This window comes from Sciurus carolinensis, chromosome 5 (assembly GCF_902686445.1).
Source record: "Sciurus carolinensis chromosome 5, mSciCar1.2, whole genome shotgun sequence".
NCBI classification, from domain to species: domain Eukaryota; kingdom Metazoa; phylum Chordata; class Mammalia; order Rodentia; family Sciuridae; genus Sciurus; species Sciurus carolinensis.
In genome coordinates this window covers 138,652,279-138,677,540 of record NC_062217.1, presented here as the reverse complement: position 1 = coordinate 138,677,540, position 25,262 = coordinate 138,652,279, and positions in this window count along the sequence as shown.

The window sequence follows — 25,262 nt, the reverse complement described above, 5'->3', positions numbered from 1 at the left end:
ACTTGCTAGTTCTTTATAGAGGTCTGCCAAACTCTGCTAAGTAGTTCATAAAGATTTCACATTCGTTATTTTTACCTTCACAAAATTATAGTTCACAAAAGCTTCCATTCTTTCAACTCAGTAGTTCTGTGGAGAGGAAAGGGGACAATGATGAAATTGTTCAGGGTATAATACATACGATTAACTCTGTTCTGTTGTTTGAGACTTTCGATGTGGCCCAAGGAATCGGGTGGATCTCTACAGAGTGTGTACAAGTAACCTTGGCCTGAATTATTTTTCTTTTCTTTTTTTCTTCTTCTCTTCTCCCCTTTTATTTTCCCCCTTCCTTTCCTCTCTCTCTATTCTCTTTCTCTTCTGCTTTCTTATTTTAAAAATAAAAGTAGGTTCACAGAGAGTTTCCAAGGTCATACAGAGAGGACCTGTGTACCCTTTACCAGTTTCTTCCAGGGTAATGATCTTGCACAATTACAGTATCATGTAAAACCAGGAATTTGACGTGGGTAGGCTATGTCATTCTGTTCCATGAGTGGACTCATGTCTCCACCACAATCAAGACACAGCACCACAAAGATTTTCTGGTGCTTCCTTGTTTACAGCTATGCCTCCCCTCCCCCAACCATTCCTATCCTCGGGCCACCACGCTGCTCCTTCTCTACAATTTTGCTATTTTAAGAAGATTACATAAAGGAAATCATTACTATTTTGGTTCCACTGTACATAACACCCCTGAGATCTGTCCAAGTTGTTGTATATATAAATAGTTTATTCCTTTCCATTATTAAATCATAGTCTATGGTATTGATATACCTACACAGTATAACTGTGGTATTAAACCATTAATTGATATTTTGGGTATTTCCAGTTTTTTGGTTTTTGTTTGTTTCGTGTGACAATAAAACCTGAACAATCATATACAGATTTTTGTGTGGAAGTTTTTATTTCTCTGGGTAGTTTTTAGGAGTAGAGCTGTTGGCTTATGTGGCAAGGTGTATATGTGTGAAAGAAATGTGAAAGATTTTATTCAGTGGTTTTTCCCTTTCACATTTCTTTCCACCATGTAAGACAGTTCTAGTATTTTCACATACTCACCAGTGCTTGGTGTTATTTTAAAAATATTACCTGTTGCATAGGTGTGTAGTGATATCTCTTCATGATACTAATTTGCATTCCCCTAACAGTTGATGACATTGAACTCTTTTTTCATGTGCTTATTTACCATTCATGCATTTATATTGTTAGCCCATTTTCTTAGTTTTTATTATTAAGTTTTAAGAGATTTTTTATATACTAAAGATATGAGTCCTTTATTAGATAAGTGGTTTGCAAATGTTTCCTTCCACCCTGTAGTTCTCTTTTCACCCTTTTAGTTGGTTCTTTTTGCAGGGAAAAAATGTTTTCAGTTTTGATGAAGTCCAACTTATTGGATTTTTAATTTGAATTGTACCTTTGCTGTCACATCCAAGACGTTGTCACCAAACTGGGTTCTCAACTTGTTCCTGTTTCCTTCTATAGTTGTATTTAACTTTCAAATATCTGATGCCTTTTCAGTTCCCTTTTGTGAAAGGTGTAGGATTTAGGTTGAGATTCATTTTTTTTTTTTTTTTGCCTACCCATATCTGGGTGCTATTGGACCATCTGTTATAAAGATAATCCTTCCTATCTTGAATTGCTTTTGCAGTCTTATCAAAAGTCAGTTGACTATTATTGACTATTTATGCATGGGGCTATTTCTGGGTTTTCCATTGTCTTCAGTTGGTTTGTATGTCTATTCTTCAACTACTACCACACAATCTTGAAGACGACCTATATGTAATAAGTTTTGAAATAGGGTAGATTTCATTCCTTTTAAATCTTCTCAAAGTTTTAAAAATTATTCAATATATTTTCCTTCCCATATAAATTTATAATAGTTTGCTTATATATACAAAAAATCATTCTGGGATTTTGAAATGAATTGTGTTAAGCCTATAAATAAATTTTGGAGAAAACTGACTTGTTTAATATGTTACAGTTTCCAATTCATAAATATCATATATCTCTGTTTAGATTTTCTTTGATTTCTTTCAACATAATTATATAGTTTTCAGGATGCAAGTCCTGCATATATTTCGTTACATTTACAATGAAGTATTTCATTTATTTTTGAGTGACTGTTAATTTTTGTTTCATTGCTAGTATACAGAAATATGACTGATATAACTAATTTTGGTACATTGATCTTGTATCCTGCAACATGGTCACTTACTCATGACCACTATCAAGGGATTTTTTGTTTTGTTTTTGTTTTCGTTTGAGATTCTTAGGGAATTTTTACATAAACAACCATGCCATCTTCAAGTGGAATGATTTTATTTCTTCCTTTCTAAAGTGTTTTTTATTTCTATTCCTTTTCTATTTATGTATTTAATTTCCTTAATAGTTTAAGGATACTTAATCTATTTCCTGTGTGTGTGTGTGTGAGAGAGAGAGAGAGAGAGAGAGAGAGAGAGAGAGAGAGAGAGAGAGAGATGCTTCGTGATTCACTTTTCTCGCTAAGAATTGCTTTGGCTATTTTGGGTCTCTTATTTTCCCAAATGAATTTTCTAAGTGCTTTTTCTAATTCTGTGAAGAGTGTCATTGGAATTTTGATGGGAACGGCATTGAGTGTGTATAGTGCTTTTGGTAGTATGGCCATTTTGACAATATTAATTCTGCCTATCCAAGAACATGGGAGGTCTTTCCATCTTCTAAGGTCTTCCTCAATTTCTTTCTTTAGTGTCTTATAATTTTTGTTGTAGAGGTTCTTCACCTCTTTTATTAGCATGAATCCCTTACTCCTTAGTGTTCTGTTCATTTTCCATTTTTTCATGATTCAATGTTTGTAGAACATATGTTTCTAGGAATTGATTCATTTTTTCTTTAGTTATTCAATTTACTGACATACTTATTCATGGTAGTCTCTCATGAGCCTCTGTAATTTTTTGTTATCATTCTGTTGTCCCATCCTTCATTTCTGATTTTATCTGAGTCTTCTCTTTCTTTCTTAGTCTATGTAAATTTTATCAATTTTATTTATCTTTTCAAAAACAGTGTCTTAGTTTCATTTTTTTATTGTTTTCCCAGGATCCATTTCATTTCTCATTTTTATTGTTTCATTTTTTCTGTTCATTTAGGCTTAGTTTTTCCTTTTTTCCCTAGTTTATTGAGATACTATATTAAGTTGCTTATTTATGATCTTTCTTATTTCCTCATGTAGGCCTCTATTGCCATAATCTTTTCTCTTATTACTGGTTTTATTGAATCATGTAAGTTTTGAAAGGTTTTGTGTCCATTTTTATTTAACTCCAAAAATTTTAAATTTATGTTAAAAGCTCATTTTGTGTTTTCCACATATCCTGCATTATCCATTTCCCCCCTTATTATTGATTCCTTTGTCATCATTATCAAAGATGATATGGTTTCAATTTTTAAAATGTGTCAAGGCTTGTTTTGTGGACCAATATATAATCTGTCCTAGAGAATGTTTCATTTACACTTAAAAGATTATGTATACTATTGCTGTTAGATGGAATGTGCTGTATATGTCTGTTAGGTCCACTTTGTCTAATGTGCAATTCAAGACCAATGTGCTTCCTTATTGACATTTTCTCTGCATTAGCTATTAATTTTTGAAAGAAGCGTATTGTGTTCCCCTACCATTATTGTGCTGTTGTTGCTTTCTTCTTTCAGGTACATTAATGTTTGCTTTACACAGTTAGGGGCACCAACGTCAGGTAAATATATTCATTTTTATTGTCTTAGTTAATTGACTGCTTTATCAATATATAGTGATCTTTGTCTCTTGCTGATTTTTTTTTTTACTTTAAGTCTATTTTGTCTAAATATAGCTATCTTAGCTACCTTTGGGTTTCCATTTTCCTGGAATATCTTTTCTCCATCCCTTAACTTTCAGTCTATGTGTTTCTTTACAGGTGAAGTGAGTCTCTTGTAGGCAGCATATAATTAGGTCTTATTTTTTATGCATTCAACCACTCTTTTTCTTTTTATTGGAGAATTTAATCCATTTACATTAATGTAATTATGGATACCTGAAGACATGTTACTGTCATTCTGTTCTTTATTCCTTGGTTTCCTTTATTTCTACTCTCTTACAGTCTTCTTTTGTGATTTCATGATTTTCTATAGGGTTATCCTTTTATTTCTTTCTCTTTATTTTTTGCACATCTCCTGTGGGTTATTGCTTTGTAGTTACAATGAGGGTTACATAAAATGCCCTGCAGTAGAACAGTCTAATTGAAAATTATTATGACAACTTATATTGCATATGAAACTACACACTTTTGCTACCTCCACCATATTTTATGTTTTTTCTCATTATTAACATTTTTAAGTTGCATAACCATTAGCCAATTATTGTATCTACAGGTTTGTTTAATATTTTTGTCTTTTAACCTTTGTACTAGAGCTACGAGTTATTTGCTCTAATAATACCATTGTAGTGTTAGAGTATTCTGAATTTGTTATAGGTTTAACTTCATTGACATGCTTTAAACTTTCTTATGCCTTTCATTTCAGTTTAAAGGGCTCCCTCTAGAATTTGTTTGTAAGGCAAGTCTAGTGGTATGGAACTTTATCATTGTATGGAAAAATCTTTATTTCTCCATTTCTGACAGACAATTTTGATGGGTAAAGTACTCTCTGTTGCAGGTTGTTTTTCTTTCAGTGCTTTGAATATATTGTCCCACTCTCTCCTGATTTTGTTCTCAATGTACATAGAAGAAATAATCCTAAGACTAATTTACAACTGTATAGAGTTAAGAGAGGTGGAGGGAGAACAATTTCTATACTTCAAACTGATAGATTGTTGACACTAGTAGACTCTGGTAAGTTATGTGCATATGAATTAATACCTACAGCAACTACTAAAAAGGCTATACACAGAGATTCATTTAAAACCACTTCAAATAAGTGAAATGTACAGCTAAGCAAAACCAAAACACAAGAAATAAGGGAAAGAGAAAAATATAAAACAGGGATAACAAACAAAACAAAAAATAAGTTAGCAGCCCTAAAGTATCATTTATTACGTGAAAATCAAGTGGTCTAAGTACATACATTACAAAACAGATGGGGACGATGACATCAGTGTGATAATGGAATATAAGCATTGTACTATAATCTGTACATACGGCCTCTGATTTTGACCACTAACCATGTAAGAGAGTGTTTTTATGGGATTTAAAGATTCTAGTGGAGAAGTTCTAACACATCATCGAGGTCAGAACTCTGAAAATAAACATATTGAAATATTTAAGAAGTGCTTTGCTTTACCCCTGACACTTGGCTTCCAAGGCAGTAGAGCTCAGTGCCTAGAGAGGCTCTTTTTGGTTGGGGTGTCCCCCACAGGGACAGAGAACATAGGGAGTGAGTGTAAGCTACACCAACTATATTGGATACTGTCCAAGAGGTTCACTTTTTTCTCACTCTGCCCAGAACAGTGAGATGATTTGTAGGGCTGAATTCTGGGAGAGGCTAGAAAGGGCAGCTATGCACCCTACAAATCACTCCAAAGACTCTGTCAGGAAGCTCACCCAGAGCTGCTTAGGATGTTTTGCTTACAATTGTTCCTTTCAACTGATCAATGGCCACCAAATGCTCTGCCAGCCTCATCTCATTCCTCCATCCTGATAAGTAAGTGTGACCCCACAGGTAACCAGAACAAGCATCATCTCGAGAGCTGGTTCAGCTTTGTGGGATTGGGACGATGCACAGAAACTTGAGTATTTCAGGGCACTATGCTAAGGAAAACAAATGGGAAGCTCTCAGCACCTGACCAGGCTTTGTGGAATTCAGAGAAGATATACTACAACCTTCAGAATTTCTCTACTACATTTCCCCCACTCCCACCAATAAGAGATAGGAACATCCATAGACAAGGTCTGAGAGCACTTCAGAATACCTACCCAGGCTGATTAAGGAAGGCATCTCTCCTGAAGTCAGTCAGTAACCACTTCAGGAGGTGACTGTATCTTTAAGTGCAAAGACAGCAGTGTGAGACCTCAGGGGAACACCAAGAACCGAGGAAACATGACACCTAGAAACTCAGAAGTGTGTTCCTCCATGGGTACCTAGCCCATTTGCTTTCTTCACTTCACGTTTCAGAGTCTTCTTACGTTCATGTACATAAGGTCAATCATTTTTAGCTATAGTTAATTGGAGGAGTAGAAAAGTATAGCTACTCAACTATTCAGGAAGCAGAAGACTCCATCCTTACTGTTTCATTTTGTTTTAATTTGTATCCATCTGTAGGGATCTGGCCAGGATGGTTATCCCTCGCAGTGTTTTGCACTTCTCTTGATTCTGTCTCCCTGACATAATTCAGTAGACTTTAGTCATGCAATGTTCTTAATTTAAGAAAAGATCTGATAAATGAATTCAATCTAAAATATTAATAACTAAATCTGAATTAGTGTGCTGCACATCCTAGACCTTTTCTCATTTTAATAGATAATATTCCTAAAGTCAAATAAGTTAGTCTCAAGTGCTTGAAATGGTGGCCTCATGGTCGTCCCATCTCTGTAGCTTTTATGATCAGAAATATCTTATTTTGGTCACTTAAGTCATTTTTCATTTTTTCCATGCATATAAGGTAAAGTTTCTTTGTAATATGACCCAGGTCCTTAGTTTCAGGATTAAATCTGTATCCTTTGTCTATGTCCAAACACTGGTAACTTTACTACTGGCACTATAACATCATTTTTCAAACATAGTTGCTTTGTTGGCCAAATATTCTAACTAATATTGCTGTAGAATAGTCATAAATCAGCAGTTTTAATGAATATTTTTGACTCATGGGAAATGACATTACTCCATTTCACTGCCTATTAAATAGACATATTAGCTGAACATTAGCAACTTTTCTTTCTTACTTGCTTTCTCAGGGAAAATTAGGCCTAGAAAAATAATGGAAATAAAATGCCTATGGCACATTTTGTCCCAGTTTAATTTTCCACAATGATAACTAGAAACCCATAAGTGTAGCATAATTGAAGACTTCCAAGGGAGTAGCCCTCATCTGGAGGAGCTAGAGGTAGGTTCCTTGGAGATAAAAGATTTGACAAACTGTCATTCTTGGGCAGTACTAGTGCTTCTCTCTTTGATCTTCCTTTCTTTTCTCTTCAAAGGGATGAGTTCTAATGCAGTGGAGCTGGGAAAACTGATCTGGGGGCTGATAGAGGGGCTAGACATAGAAAGACTGGAGGATAAACTACAAAATAGTTCTGGGAAGCACTGAAACCTAGAAAGAGATAAGCAGGCATCTCATTACATGGGCAACAAAGCCAAGAACATTCAGGGCCAGTTTGAGGTTGGAATAGGATGAAGAGAGAGAAACAAGGGGAGAGTCCAAGAAAATTCACAGAATGGAGCTGAGAGGATGTCTTAATCCATTTTGTGTTGCTATAATGAAATATCATATTCTGCGTAACGTATAAAGAAAAGAAGTTTACTTACCTCATGATTCTGGAGGTCCTAGAGCATAGTACCAGCATAGTGAGAGCCTTATGACCAGAAGCAACACATGGTGAGAGATTGGGGAGGGGCCAGATCTTTCTTTTATTACAACCCATTCTCTCAGGAATTAATCCAGTCCTTCAGGTCCTTTAAGAAAAGCAGTAATCCCTCTTAAGAGCCAAAATACCCATCAAGGTCACCACCTTCCAACACTTCCCCGTTGGGGACCAAACCTCAGCTGGAGTTCATTGGGGATGAACTATATTCTAGCCACAGCAGAGGACTAAGACTTAGTTTTCATTGTCTGTAGGTTTATGTTTAAGCCTAAACTAAATGTCCAGGACAAAATCCTGTTTGAACTTAAATTTGTCCCTGGAGAAATATTCAAACTTCTCCAAATGTGATTTTGTGACTTTGTGTGTATGTGTGGATGTATGTGTATCTGTGTGTACAAGTGCATGTTTGTGAACACCCACATGCACATGATGTGTATGTCAAAGAAAAGTGCAGTAGTAATGGTAGAGATATGAGACTGGTTAAAAACTCAGAGAAACTTTATTTTAGCCAGTATTTTAAGCAGGATTCTTAAAAATTGGAGATTTTTAAGTGCTTGCTGATGAGTTATATATAGATGAAAGGGTTGTTTAAATGTAAGGTAATGCAGTGATTAAGTAAACATATTTTAAGTGGATCACAATCTATTATTACATCATGATTCTATGTGTAAAATATGCAAAATTATAATAGACAAGCTTCAAAATCATCACTTCTACTATATGATAAAACCAGAAAAGAAATAACCTAGAAAACAATGATTTAAAATGTTTGTAGAAATTGTCAATGATTGCTTAGATTGAAATCATTCCAATGCCAGTTTAACAATGGTTCAAAAATTAAGCAATTTATAGTATGTAGCAAATGTTCAGTGAATTCTGGTTTTTGATGGATTGAAGCATTAAAATTTTTAATTTATGATTTAAAGGTGCAACGAATTGAGTGGTTGCCAATATAAGAATTATCTGTCCTACATTTGTACCATTAAGCTGTTAGCTTGATACCTGACTTGAAGGGGGTTGTATTTGTCCCCAGTTATTTCATGGCTAAATTTTTTAAGTTACAAAATAAGTGTTCCTCCTAAATAGTTCCACATCTGTAAATCTGAACACTGGAGAGGAAATGTGATTGTTGTGGCCAGGACTGGCCAGGACTGCAGATCAGCAGTCACAGATTCAGATTAACGTTCTGGATCTTTCATTTGCTAGCTTTGCTCCCTCGCGACCCTTAACTCCTTTTTTTTGTATGGTTTTGTTTTTGTTTCTTACTGTAGGAAATTGGAGCAAAAGATTATATTTAGCCCATGGAGTTGTTACAAGGATTCAAGAAATAATGTGAAAGCAGCTTGGAAATCAGCACATGTTAAACACACAGAAAGCATTTATTGGTCATTGTGTCAGTCAGCTTTTCATTGCTGTGATTAAAATACCTGACAAGAAGAATTTAGGGGGGGAAAGGTTTATTTTGGCTCATGGTTTCAGAGAATTCAGCCCATGGTCAGCTGGCTTCAAGGCAGAAACATCACCGTGAAATGATGTGGTAGAGGAAAGCTGCTCAGCCTCATGGCAGTCAGGAAACAGAGAGAGCATGTGAGACAGGAAGCCGCAAGGGACAGATGCAGTTCCCGAGGCCACACCTCCTGTGACCTGCTTCCTCCAGCCACACCCCACCCGTCTAAGGTTACCACGCAGTAGTCCTTGGAAAGATTAATCCACCAAATGGATTAATACCCTGATGAGGTTACAGCCCTCAGGATCCAATCTTTGCCTCAAAGCCCCGGCTCAGAATCATCCTGTACTGGGGGACATGCTTTCAACATATGGGCTTATTTGTAAAATAAGTGTACAAATTCTTTCACATTTTAATGCAGTGTACTTTTAGTAAACCAATGAGCACAAGATTTTGCTCTAAAGACTCACTTAATATAAGCAATTTCAGGGTTCTGCTATGATTCCATGATAAGCTCTCCAAATCTGTAATTTGCATAATTTTGCCTTTTTTCTCTTTAAAGTTACTTTTTGTCAGTTTCTATACATAGGGCAATACCCTCATTCTCCATTATATCTCAAATATAAAGCAATGGATCTACCATCAAATCTACTATTTGAGTCCTTTAGTTGACATTTTTAAGGAACCAGACTCTATTCTATTAGACTTCAGAGTCTTTTAAAGCCTACATCCAATGAAGTGGGAAAGTACATGAAAGGACACAAGCCTTTAAAATAATCTCAAACTTTCCCTTTCATTCTGAAAATCAGTCATTCATCTAGATAGAGTCAGAAGTAAGATAGGGATTGTGTAGTTCTACCTTCTTCGTTATTTCTGAAAACTTCTTGGTACTGAGAAACCATGGTTTAAAGTAAGTATTTAAAATACAGAGTTTGTGTAGTTTTGCTTTACCAGTAACTGTTTAACTAGAATCTAAAAGCAACTAAAGCCTGCTTCTCTTCATTACTCAGAGAAGTGACCACTTATCTCCAGGGTCCAGGGAACAATGTGACGGCAGCTGTGACTCAGGAGTCTTATTCTTGCATAGTTTAAACCAGGTACTCTTCCTAGGACTGGGAGAAGGAAAGAGGATTGGTCTAACATGGAGATAAAGGAGACAGGCCGTCACCTGGGGCACCTTCATGTAAATGGTTGTCTTGTATGAAATTAATGAGGCTATCCATGGATGCAATATTTTACATACATTAATCTCTTTAAATTCCATGAAGAAAATATTTGATTATAACATCTAATTTATTGATGAAGAAATGAAAGCCAGAAAAATCAGAACCTTGACTGACCAAGGAAGTGCATATCTGTATTTCAAACTCAGGATTTACCCAAATCAACTCATCTGCCATCCCAGATTCCTCTAACACACCACCCAGCCTAATGCCACGTACTGTTGTTGTTAGTTATTTAATTCTCTTGCAATATTTAGTTGTTTCTATTTTATTTAGAGTCTCCTAAGCCTGAGTATATTAACCATACTTGATATTTCCTTATTTTTTTTCCCAAAGAACATAACATGCTACCTTATAAGAAAATGCTAAAAAAAATTTGTTGAACCATAGTTAATGTATTAGTTTATTGACATCTATTGCTATTTAGCAGGGAGCAAAATGTATGCATTTTGAGAGGTAAGGGAGATAAGCACCCAAGCAGAGTTAATGGAGAGAAACAATATGCAATTTGGGCAATACTGAACTTCAGTTCATAAAGGAATCTGAGGTTGGGCTCCTGGGGAAACACTGAAGAAGAAAGACCAGGAAAATTAGCAAGAATACCTGAAATAAAAGTTATATATTTATTTACCATGTGGCCAATGGACCTTATCTTTAGACAGGAACTTTAGGGGGATGAAAGAACAAGTCCCTTGAGGAACTCCATGTTTATTCCCATCTGGTTACTTCTTCCACCTAAGTACTCCCAATGCCAAAACTTAGGGTTAGGTAGTGTCATTCTAATTATCAAAGGAGATGCTGTCCTTCTCTTTCCATCTAAAGTGTAAATGACTACCATGTTTAATGTGTATCTAATTATTAAAGCAATATATTTTCAGAAATCACCAATAAAAAGCAAAATTGACAAATCAAAGAGGAAAGTAATAACCTCTGAAATGAATTTCAAGAAATCACCCCCATTCCATTCATATTATGGGGCACTTCAGGTTTTATACATGCAAATAGATATTCAAGAGTAGAATTTACTACTCTTATCTACCTCCCCTTTAACTTATCAGTATTACTTCTAATACTTCCAGAACATGCCATTGTGCCAACTGGGCATTCAGGATAATTGTAGTGAACATCGCTATGCAAACATTTCTGTCAATTTTTATTATTATTTTCAATAAATAAACTTATAAAATTAGAATTTCTGGGTCAGAAGACACACACATTTTTAAGGTTTTTCAAACATATTTTCTAATTTCCTTAAGTAGTCTGTTATCCTGAATGCCCTTATATTCTCTTCCACACAGAATATTATCAACTTTTTAATCTTTGCAAGTATGAGAGTCAAACACTTGTTCCAATTTTGTATTTATTTATTACTGCCAAAGTTGATTACTTTGAAAATGGGGCTGGGATGTACTTTATATTTTTATTTCTTATTTTGTCCATTTTCTAATCATGTTTCTGTTCTAGTATTACTTTTTCCTGATTTATAAACATTTGTATATATATAGTTTATTATTATATATCACTATATATTATTTAAATATATTTTATAATATATGGCTACATAATGTTTTGAGACAAATTTTATTTCATTTTTATTGCATTCTCTTCTTACCCTTTTCTCACTCTGTCCTCCTCACATTTAAGCACTACTTCAGGGGACGTACAAATAGTAGAGAAAAGAAGTAGCCACCAAGAAATTCTGGTTCCCTTTCCACCTTCTACTTAGACTTATTGAAGATGACAAGATTTGAGGAAATTTGCTGAGAGCCCAAGAAAAGTGGGAAGAGAGTTTTCCTAGACCAAAAATGGATTCTTCTGTCTGGGAGAAATTAACAATAGATGATTTGACAATCAAACATTTATATCTATATTTATGAATAGATAGTTTTTGTAGTTAAGCTTGTGGAAAGCAGTTCTTTTATAGGATTCCCCAACATAAATACATCTCAGAGAACTATTGTGTTATTTTCAACCAGAGAAGTTACTTAGTCAATTTGACCAACACAAAGATAAGGCGAGTGGTTCCTGATAGGCTGGGTAGAGTGGGTACTGACAGCCTATCAGGAAAGTTCTATGGAATCTACTCCTATCTCCATCTCTATGTGATCTTGGGAAATCATGGAACTTCTTGAAATTCTCCTCATTAAGTAAGAGATATAATCACTAATATCAACAGGAGAAAAACCAGTTCTGATACCTGAGAATTTGTCAAGTCATGTATCAAACTTGGATAAATTGAGTCCTTGCTGTGCACCATATAATATCTTAGGTGCAGAAGCTACAAGAAGAGGAAAAGTAGTATCTCTGCCTTCAGAGAATGTAGACATATAAGCAGGGAATACTATAAACTCCATCATTTTATATAGTGTTCACTATAATTTGAATGTTTATCCCTTTGAAAATTCATGTTGAAATTTAGGTCTTTGATCCATTTTGAGTTGAGTTTTGTGCAGGGTGAGAGATAGAGTTTTAATTTCATCTTATTGAATATGAATTTTCTATCTTGCCAGCACCATTTGTTGAACAAGCTATCTTTTCTCCATTGTATGTTTCTAGCTCCCTTGTCTAGTATGAGGTGACTGTATTTATGCGGGTTCATTTCTGTGTCTTCTCTTCTGTACCATTGGTCTGCCTATCTATTTTGGTGCCAATACCATGCCATTTTTATTACTATTGCTCTGTAGTATAGTTTAAGGTCTGGTATTGTGATACTTCCTGCTTTACTTTTTCTGTTCAGGATTGTTTTGGCTATTCGAGGTCTCTTGTTCTTCCAGATGAAGTTCATGATTGCTTTCTCTATTTCTATGAGGAATTACATCGAATCTGTATAGTGCCTTTGGTAGAATGGCCATTTTAATGGTGTTAATTCTGCCTATCCAAGAACATGGAAGATCTTTCCATCTTCTAAGGTTTTCTTCAATTTCTTTCTTTAGTGTTCTGTAGTTTTCATTGTAGAGATCTTTCACCTCTTTTGTTAGATTGATTCCCAAGTATTTTATTTTATTTTTTTTAGGTTATTGTGAATGGAGTGGTTTTCCTAATTTCTCTTTCAGAGGATTCATCACTTATGAATATAAATGCATTAGACTTATGAATATTGATTTATATCCTGCTACTTTGCTGAATTCATTTATTAGTTCTAGTAGTTTTTTCGTGGAGTTTTTTGGATCCTCCAAATATAGAATCACGTCATCATCAAATAGTGATAGCTTGAGTTCTTTTCCTATTTGTATCCCTTTCATTTCTTTGGTTTGTCTAATTGCTTTGGCTAGTGTTTCAAGGATGATGTTGTATAGAAGTGGTGAAAGAGGGCATCCCTGTCTTATTCCAGTTTTTAGAGGGAATGCTTTCAGTTTTTCTCCATTAAGAATGATGTTGGCTGTGGACTTAGCATAGATAGCCTTTACAATGTTGAGGTATGTTCCTACTATTCCTATTTTTTCTAGTGTTTTAAGTGTGAAGAGGTGCTGTATTTTATCAAATGCATTCTCAGCATCTATTGAAATAATTACTTGATTCTTAACTTTAAGTCTATTGATGTGATGAATTACATTTATTGAATTCCGAATGTTGAACCAACCTTGCATCCCAGGGGGGATAAACCCCACTTGATCATGGTGCACTATCTTTTTAACCCTGCACCTAATAGAAGACAAAGTAGGCCTGAATCTTCATCATGTTGGCTTAGGATCAGACTTCATTAACACGACTCCCAAAGCACAAGAAATCAAAGCAGGAATCAATAAATGGGATGGACTCAAACTAAAAAAACTTTTTCTCAGCAAAGGATACAATCATTAATGTGAAAAGAGAGCTTACAGAGTGGGAGAAAATCTTTTCCACATGTACTTAAGACAGAGCACTTACCTCCAAATTTTATAAAGAACTTTACAAAATTTTACACCAAAAATACAAAGAACCCAATCAATAAATGGGCCAAGGAACTGGACAGACCCTTTACAAAAGAAGACATACAGGCAATTAATAAATATATGAAAAAGTGTTCAACATCTCTAGTAATTAGAGAAATGCAAATTAAAACAACTCTAAGATTTCATCTTACTCCAATTAGAATGGCTATTATCAAGAACACAAACAATAATAGATGTTGGTGTGGATGTGGGGAAAAAGGCACACTTGTACATTGCTGGTGGGACTGCAAATTGGTGCAGTCACTCTGGAAAGCAGTGTGGAGAATCCTTAGGAAACTTGGAAAGGACCCACCTTTTGACCCAGTTATCCCACTCCTCAGTTTATGCCCAAAGGACTTAAAATTATCAAATTACAGTAACACAGCCACATCAATGTTTATAGCAGCTCAGTTCACAATAACTAGATTGTGGAACCAACCTAGCTACCCTTCAACACATGAATGGATAAAGAAACTGTGGTATATATACACAATGGAATATTATTCAGCCATAAAGAAGAATGATATTATGGCATTTTCAGAGAAATGGATGGAATTGTAGAATATCATGCTAAGTGAAATAAGCCAATCCCCCAAAACCAAAGGCTGAATATTTTCCCTGATAAGTGGATGATGATATATAATGGGAGTGGGGAGTATGGGGAGTGAGAGAAGAATGGAGGAACTTTATATTATATAGAAGGAAATGAGAGTGAGGAGGGTATGAAAAATGGTGGAATGAGACAGACATAATTACCCTAAATACATGTATGATTACATGAATGGTATGAATCTACATCGTGTACAACCATAGAAATGAAATGATGTACCCCATTTGTGTTCAATGAATCAAAATGCAGTCTGTAAAAAATTAAAAAATAAATAAATAATGAATAAAAAATATTGATTTAAACTACCCATTCTCTCATAAACTGATTTTATTTAGAAGATATGTTTTATTATTGTCTAATATTAAATGATATAATTTAGTATACTCAAAAAAGAAATTTAATTACCATTTGTAGCAGTATTAAGAAAGAGAACAGTAAGAGGGGCTCAGTTAATGGAATTGGTGCCAATATAAATGGTTCAGACTCCTGTTCACTCTCACCATCTTGCCTTCTGCCATATCATGACACAGCCAGAAAACCTTCATCAGATGCAGTCAGCTTGACATGGGACTTCCCAGCCTCCAGAACTGTGAGCCAATAAATTTGTATTTGTTAAAGGGTACCTAGGCCCAGATATTCTGTTATACAGCACAAATTGTATTGGGACAACATTCTATATTTGACATAAAATACTCCATATAATTTCACTGCAATATTTTCAACTCTAATTATCATATGAATAACAAATGGAAAAACAAGAAAAATAACAATTGGATATAAATGACATGCTTCTATTATTCTAGAACACAAATGATTTAGTACTTTTAGAGTTTTTGCAAAATATTTATTTTTCCAGTGCTTGATGATCTAACATGCAGACCAAGTTTATGCTCAGCAGACCAGTGAAACAAAGTACCTGTTCATCAATTTAATATTAGATCTTTGAAATGAAAGAAAAAAATTATCATGGAGGATAAAATGAGAGTTTTACTGAACTTCATTCCACTTGATCATATGATTTAAAATCTTAGTTCAATTAATTTTTTTGGTGGGAGGGTACTGGGGATTGAACCCAGTGGTGGTCTCCATCTCCAATCTCTTTACATCTCCAATCCTTTGTATTTTATTTAGAGAGTCACTCTAAATTGCTAAGTCTGGCCTCAGACTTGAACTTGTGACTCTCCTGCCTCTGCTACTCGAGTCTCTGGGATTACAGGTGTGCACCATGAATACTGGCTTAAAATCTTCTTAGTTTGAAAGAACCTTAGTGAGGCACCAAAGAGCTTCATACATCCATGTCGACCACAGGTACTCTGATTTAATGGTAGTCTGGATATAAAAAGATTGGTTCTTCTGAGATGTAGAAAACCCTTTGACTTTTCCTTGTAGTTATTTCACATCAATAACTTATTCAAGCATTCACAGTCCAAGACTAGCAGACATGGGCAGAGAAGAGGAAAACAAAAATGTCCAATTTTGGAACTTGCTTGCAAGAGTTTTGCTGTAGAGAACTGTTCATATGAAACCTTTTTTTGGTCTTTCTTTTCTGTTCATACAAGAAGTTCAGAATTGACTTTATATCTAAAATTCACTTGGGAACCTTCGTTCCATTAAGATTGCTATCAGAGTCTTCAGAGTCACTTCTTCCAGGGCAAGAATCTAAATGACTTGAGATTTTTCAAAAGTCTCATTCTTTGAGAAGGTTTGTTAATACTTTATTGGAAAGGTTAAAATCTGCAAGCTTGATGACTTATGTGCATTTGAAAAATCAATTTAAAAAGGAACCTCCTGCCAGCTACTGGAACTACAGATGAGTTGAAATCCTTTCAATTTCTCTTGCTATTCAAAAATGGGTCTCTAGTGTTTTTGCACTTTAGCCAAAAGCTTTTAGACTTAGGATAAAGCCCTCTGAGTGACAAGATAAAATGTATGTGCATTTTTTCTATTGCATATCTTCAAGCCAGACTTTCCATGTTTAAAAAGAAAATAATAAAAATGAAAGATTTAAGGAGGCCTTGGTCATATGCAGTCAAAATTGCATTTTATTTAGTCATTCTCTAAGCTGAGCACATGACTGAATGCTACATTATCCAAGTAGCTGCTTATTTTTAGCATCAAAAGAGATTTGATGTGTTATATTAGCTGGACTACTCTTCTGAGCAAATGTATAGAGTTTTTAGAAGATATCTAGGGAAAGTGGGCATTTTTAAGATTTATATCCATTGTGCTTCTGTGTTTGCAGGATGGTGCTTAACTTGGTATTCTTTTGAACAGAAAAGGAAGACAGGCAGGTTGAAACCAAGGCTGTGCCTGTTCCTCAGTGGGGCAGCTGGAGTGGGTGGGAAGGAGGGAGGAGACCAAAAGAACTTGCTCCACAAGGTCATGTGACACCAAGCGCATATTACATGTCTTGTCTTATTTAATCTTCATAGCAGTTCTACAGATTATTACTGTTCTTGTTTTACAGACAAGAAAATTAAGGCTTAGAAAATATAAGTACCTTGCAAAGGTCACATACCAAATACAAGGCTATGGATAAAATTCATGGTCTAGTCTCCTTGAAATCCTGTATGCACCATTCTGCTTTTCTATATGCCTCCAGAAGGGGCTCAGAAAAATGGAAATTCTACCTCTCCCTGCTGTGTCCCTCAGAGAATGACCATGTGATTATTCTGGCAATTGAATGGAAAGTGCGCCAGATTTAGAAACAAAGGAGGTTGGTCCTGGGTATGGGCCTCGACTTCGTTACTGACTCACCATGTGATCCTGGCCAGGTGAACTCATCTGCTTGGGTTGGCCCTGGTTCTAGAGGAAGTGAACCTTCCCCTATGCATCAGTGAAGTCTGTTTCTTCTCTTAAATTTCAATGTTAGGATTTATTTACTCAATGGTTGTCTTAGGATCAAATGAGCCTTGCATTTTGGAGGAAAGGACTTTGTAAAATATAAAGTAGTGTGTTACTGTAGTATTTTTTTGAACTGAAGTGTTCACGATATTCTCTCCTCTGTTTTAAGATGTTGAAGACATGCATTTAAATTAACATATGAAAGGAGAACAGTAAACATATTGAACCACCCTGAAAATATTAAAAACCAAGCATACTTTATCACTAGATTAGCTTTCTGGTCACCTAAACCAGACTCAAAGAGAATTATTAGGAGATAGAACAAGTTTTAAAATAAAAAGTACTTTATTTTAAAATACTTTTGCACAAAGAAGAATAAATGCACATAAAAATTTTGCAAATAACAAAGTTAAGAACAAAAGATATAAGCTATTATTAGGGTATACAAAAAAGTACTGCTAATGGTTTATGTATTTAATAGAAGTCTTCTTTCTTTTTCTTCTCTCTCTCTCTCTCTTTCTGATTAGTACCTGTGGGAAGGTATATAATATGGGAGTCCTTCAATAGAGCTTTATACTGTGTTAATTTCACTTCATGTTACACTGAAGTTTTCCATGCTGTTATCAATTCTTCAGATATTCTTTAATAGCTACATTATATCCCCTAATTTTGGACTTGATATTGATTCTAATTTTCTTCAACACTAAATGACACTTTTGTGTCTGTTTATGCTTGTCTGCAATACTGATTATTTCTGTGGGATAGATTTCTTAGAGTAGTCCAAGGGATAAAAGTATTTCAAAGGCTTTTAACATATCATACTTAGTTTTATTCTAGACAAGTTAATATTCCCACGAGCAACTTTTAAAAGTTTCAGTTTCACTGTATCCTTGTCTACACTGATTTTTTACAAGTCTAATATTTTTGTGCTTAACAGACATAAAATTATTTTTCAATAAGTATGACAAAAACATATATCCTAAAATTTACAAAATTGCCTGTTATTCACTGAAAGTGTACAGTAATGTGCTTAATCTAGAGAATCACTAATATACCCCCAACTTCTCATAATTCCAAAGTAATAATTAATAAAAAAGTTTTTGTCTTAAGGTAGTAACTTCCTTAAGATAAACATTATACAAACATTTTCTAAACTGAATTTTATTTTTGTTTGAAATTATAACTCAATTGGTGAATAGTGGTTTGTCATTTTGTTTGATTTGTAATTCATGAGTACTAGCAATAGGAGCAATAGACTTATTGACTCTTTTACCTCTTCTTGAAAGATTATATATTCAGTGGTTCCAGTGTGTGTTCCTTGGAGTTAGTCAGCTTGGTGTGAATCAGTTTTTGGCATTTACTATGTATTTGGCCTGAAGCAATTTGCTTAAGCTTTTTGTGATCAGTTTTCTTATATAAAAGTTGGGGAGAATATCAATAGTTGCTATCCCATAAAATTAAGTCACATGAGTACCAATTCAAATGCATAAAAGAATATTTGGCATATAGCAATTAACAAAGGTTAACTTGATTTTATTCATTCATTCCTTCATTTTGTTTATAGACTTGTCGATATCCTTTTGTCTTTCTATTAAAGTATATTGATTAATTTTTAAAATCTTAATAAGAATTTGAAGTTTGCAGTTTATTGTTTGCCTTTTATTTGGGAATAGGTGGTAAAAATGAGAGGAAGATGGAACTCAAGTGGCACATAAGGCATAGGTATTCCTCTTTGTCTTTGTGCTGAAGCAGCCTAGGTATCGCCTTCCATTACTGATAGAACAACTAGGTCGAGGCAAAAGGCCCAAGAGAGCACAAGTAATCAAACCTGTACACACAGCGAATCCCTGTCTTCAAGTCATCCAAGCCATCGCAGGGCATCATGCCAATCAGGTGCTCTCTTGACAGATCTTACCCTTTCTATAGGCAGGGAATGAGGCTTATTCCCAATTTAATAAGGTGATAGAACTAATGCAAGTGGGACTGCAAGACTTACGGTTTCGGCTTTGGGGACACTTATGAGATTAAGATCTAATATGTTGTCCTGTTTTGCAATGACCAGGTAGGTTGGTTGCTGGGCAACCAGGCTATGATGAGGTAGAAATAGTAGGCATTTCTTTGAAGCATGATCCCCCTTGACCATTTTTACTAACATATTTACTGTTCATGACAATTCCCTTCCATTTGGAAGGGAAAACTTCTTTCAAGCTTAATGAAATTTCCATTTTTCATCCATTCGTGATTGTCAACAAAGCCACTAATGAGCCTCCAAACCATGTTTTTCTGTCAGTAAGGTTATAACCGTAAATTTGCTTAAACTTTGAACTGGAATTGGAGCCTCAAACTGACCTAGACATCTCTGGATGACTATCAACCTCCTAAGCATTCATTCCTGAACCACACACACTAGGGTTTTTTGTGCTGTTGATACAGGCATTGGTTTAAGGAACTGCTGGAAAATCAGCAATCCTTTGATTTATTTAACCCAAGTGACCTCTTTTATTCATTCAGTCAGTGCTGCTGTATGACGAGTTCTGTGCTGGCCTCTGAGGATTCAACTGTGAATATGACAAAGTCTTCATCTTCAATTTGCTTGTTGTCAGTAGAAGGCTCGGACAAGTAGAGAAGTTTTTTCCATGCACCAACAAATACTGGCTGAGCACCAAAGAGCAACACTTAATCAATTCATAGGTGATCCAAGAACCTTCGCAGAGAGAAGGTTGAACAACCAACCAGACAGGAAATATGAGTTACCCAAGATATCAGGAGAAATGAGACTGAAAAAGGTTTCCATGCAAAAGGAACAAGACAACAAAGGCTGAGAAAGGATTCACAGCAGGGTTGGGGACCTGTAAATACTTAAATAAGACTAGAGACTAATTGGAGGATGAGAAAATTCAGACTGAGAGAGTCTATATTTGTGTGAGAGGTTTGGGGTCTGTTCATGAAGCTCTTGACTCATGACTTTAGGATTCAGTTCCCAAGAAAAAGAAAAAAAAATGCCCCTTTGTTCCTGGCCTAAATCTGTAGTAAATGTCTGCCACATATAATAAGGAGCACATTCAATATAAGCATGGTCTTGACTATATTCAAGATGGCAGCTTTCTGCATCTCTGTCAGCTGCATTTCCAATTGTGTATTGAACACCCCCTGGTTCCTGACTCTTGGCGTTTGCACAACCCTATTTTATTTTTTATTTTTTAATTTTTTTATAGACTGCATTTTGATTCATTGTACACAAATGGAGCACATCATTTCATTTCTGTGGTTGTGCAGGATATAGATTCATACCATTCGTGTAATCATACACGTACATAGGGTAACAATGTCTGTCTCATTCCACCATTTTTCGTACTCCCCTCCTTCTCATTTCTCTCTATGTAATCTAAAGTTCCTCCATTCTTCTCTCACCCCCACCCCCGACCCCCATTATATATCATCATCCACTTATCAGGTCAAACATTCAGTCTTTGGTTTTGGGGTATTGGCTTATTTCACTTAGCATGATATTCTACAATTCCATCCATTTCTCTGAAAATGCCATAATATTATTCTTCTTTATGGCTGAATAATATTCCATTGTGTATATATACCACAGTTTCTTTATCCATTCATGTGTTGAAGGGCATTTAGGTTGGTTCCACAATCTAGTTATTGTGAATTGAGCTGCTATAAACATTGATGTGACTGTGTTACTGTAGTATGCTAATTTTAAGTCCTTTGGGCATAAACTTAGGAGTGGGATCTGGGTCAAAAGGTGGGTCCTTTCCAAGTTTTCTGAGGATTCTCCACACTACTTTCCAGAGTGGCTGCACCAATTTGCAGTCCCACCAGCAATGTACAAGTGTGCCTTTTTCCCCACATCCACACCAACATCTATTATTGTGTGTTTTCTTGATAATAGCCATTCTAATTGGAGTAAGATGAAATCTTAGAGTTGTTTTAATTTGCATTTCTCTAATTACTAGAGATGTTGAACACTTTTTCATATATTTATTAATTGCCTGTATGTCTTCTTCTGTAAAATGTTTGACCTGTTCCTTGGCCCATTTATTGATTGGGTTCTTTGTATTTTTGGTGTAAAGTTTTGTAAAGTTCTTTATAAATTCTGGAGATAAGTGCTCTATCTGAAGTGCGTGTGGAAAAGGTTTTCTCCCACTCTGTAGGCTCTCTTTTCACATAAATGATTGTATCCTTTGCTGAGAAAAAGTTTTTTAGTTTGAGTCCATTCCATTTATTGATTCTTGCTATGAATTCTTGTGCTTTGGGAATCTTGTTAAGGAAGTCTGATCCTAAGCCATCATGAAGAATAAGAGACCTCATATATCCAAAACAATCTTGAGCAGAAAAAGTGAAGCAGGAGGTATCACAATACCAGAACTTAAACTATACTACAGAACAATAGTAACAAAAATGGCATGGTATTGGCATCAAAATAGACAGGCAGACCAATGGTACAGAATAGAAGCACAGAACAAACCCACATAAATACAGTTACCTCATACTAGACAAAGGAGCCAAAAACATACAATGGAGAAAAGATAGCCTATTCAACAAATGGTGCTGGCAAAACTGGAAATTCATATGCAGTACAATTAAATTTAACCTCTATCTATCACCCTGCAGAAAACTCAACTCAAAATGGATCAAGGAGTTAGGAATTAGACCAGAGACTCTGCACCAAATAGAAGACAAAGTAGGCCCAAATCTTCACAACCCTATTTTAAAGGTAAGCAGAATACCATGGGTCATTTCAGTGAAATTGATTGCCAATAAAGCACATCATTGATGGTTCCCGAGCAGATGACAGTTACCAGAAACAAATGACTGTCCTTGGTATTATCCATCTATACTGTAAAAGCAACTGAAATAAATCAGTTCTCTTAATAAGTCTCACTTTCCTGACTTTGGAGAAAATGATCATTGTGTTCAAATGAGCACAATCCTTTTGTGTACAGGATTGAGAAAAGTATTATTTATTCATAATAACTCTTCTTACACAGGTCACTCATATAGATTCTGCTCAGTCAGGTTTAAGCATGCAAGAGAAGCTTGCTTTATTTCAATGTGTATCTTTTCTATTCAATCAACAAGTATAAGAGAATTCTCTAGAAATCCATATTTTAGAATAACCCCTTAGTTGGAGCAATGATTTCTCCTTCATTTATCTATACCCAAAGTCTCCTCCAATACCCTTGAGTTAAAGAGCAAAAGTCAATTCACAGAGGGGGAAGAAGATGCTATTAAATGACTCACTCAGAGTAGTACAAGAAGTTAGGGCTAGAGCTGAAAATAGAGCAAACTTACCAGGATTACTGATTGAACAGCAGTTACATTTGACTAGATTTCGGTACCTTGTGCTCTGATTTGCTATTGGTAAATAATCCCAGAATATGGACATTTTCCCATGGAGAAGCCAATGGTCTCAGAAAATAAAATTCCTATGATAATATTGACTAATATTACATCACTTGCTGTGTGCCAGGCACTGTGTTGTGTTTGTTACATATTCTATAGCATTTAATTCTCATCATTTACTATCTATGAAGTAGATACTATTATTCTTATTTCCAAAATGAACTGATTGTAGCATGGAGTGGTTGAATAATTGCTAAGGTTGCACAGATAATAAGTACTGAGGCCAGAAATGCATAGACATGCCCACCTTTTTCATAACTTTTTCCTTAATGCTTGGCATTTGGTAGGCATTGTTTACATGTATTTAATGAATAGTCAGAAACAATTGCAATTGAAGGTCATTCTGGTATCATAAGCAAGTTTTGACATCCATCCTGCCTAATCTTACAATTCTTTGAGACTCCACCCAGTCCAATCTTTTCCACAAGAGCACATGGAGTGTTAGCACAATATTATTCTCCTTCTGCTTTTTCTGATGAAGGATTTCATTGTTTCTTTGCCCACCTTTGGACAGCAAATGTTATAGTTCTTTTTCTCTACTCACAGTACACTCCTATTTTTTTCCTATCACATTTCTGCAGTTGTCTGACCTCTATTTTGTTCTGCTTTTCCTTCCCCAAGGTAATTTTTTGACAGGCCTAATAAATTCTTTTCATTTATTAGAATAGAGACTTTGGAAGTTGATGGTTCTGGGTCTAGGATCCAATCTCGCATATTCTAACTGTATGAGTTTTTTGTTTGTTTGTTTTTGACACCAGGGGTTGAACTTAGGAGCGCTTAACCACTGAACGATACCCCCAAACTTTTTAAAATTTTTTAAAATTTTTTTCATTTTGAGGCAGAATCTTACTAAGTTGCTGAGGCTGGTCTTGAACTTGCAATTCTCCTGCCTCAGCCTCCTGATTCTGGGATTACAGGGGTACGCTCTACCACCATGCCCAGCATCTAACTGTATGAGTAAATTATGTAATCTCTCTTGTAAACTCGAGTAATTTCTAATTCCTAATTCACAAGTAGAAGGTCCAAAAACCTCTGAAAATCCTTTTTGTTTATCTTTTTGCAAATATATGGCAGGTTTATTTAGTGGCAGAGCCTGATATGAAGTCATTTTGGGTGACTTTTTAAAAATTCTACTTCATGTAATTAGTTACATAATTTACTGCAAATATTATTTTATTATTTGCCTCCAACACATTGTACTGGACCCCATTTGGCTATAAAAAGAAATGGACTATATGCAACTTGCTATCTTCTGAAACCCAGATAGTTCTAAATTCTGCCTCTGAAAGTTTTGGATATAGGATTGCATATCTGTAATACTTTCTTTTCAGGGGTTGTAACGAATAGATATGAGCTGTATAACATGCCTACCACATTGGCACACAGTAGGCACTTGGTAAACTGGGAGTTAATTTTTAAAAATCTCTTTTTAATTCACATTTCTGTGCTCAACATATGAGCAAATATCCCATAAAGGATTATAAGAGTGCAATGAAGCAGAGAGACAAAAATCCTTAAATTGCAACTTTTAAAGAATATATTATTTTATAAATTATTTTTATAAAATCATGGCTATTAGGTATCAGTAAGTTCCTGTCTATAAATGTTCATCTAAAACCTAAAAAATATTTCCTTACCTCATAAGGAAAGGTTTGGCACAGAGAAAACACGATGTGTTTAATTAGACTTGAATTCTGTGCTCTGGGAAATCTCCCTGTAGAAGCAGGGTTTGCTTTAAACGTAACTCAGTACTCTGAAGCAGGAAGCTAAGTGCTATGGCTCATCTGACAGAATTTAAACATAACGGCATCAAGTTCACCAACACTAATAGGCAATGTGGTGTCCTCAGGTGGATGATAAAATGGAACAAAAGCAAGATCATGCAGCCTCTTGGAAATATTTCAGTGACTGCATTATGTACAGGAAGTTGTGAAAGAGGAACGAGAAAACTTTTATTTTTTAGTGTTAAGGAATGAAAGAGAAAAGGGACTGTGACAGAAAGTGCCACAGCTCTCTATGACAAAATGTGGTTAAAAATGGCCCATCTCATTTTGAAAAACTAGAACTATCCTTGGAAGAGCAAACTTACGCTACTTACAAAAGATAATTGCTGTAACAACACCCTCCAGGGTTTCTGTGTATTATCTTCCTGAAGGACCCTGATTCTCAGGTTGGAGACAGCTTCCCGGCAATAAAACACTACTAAACAACTGAATGCCTTTTTGGTACTCAGCACTGTGCTAGAAACTGGAGCAAGGCATT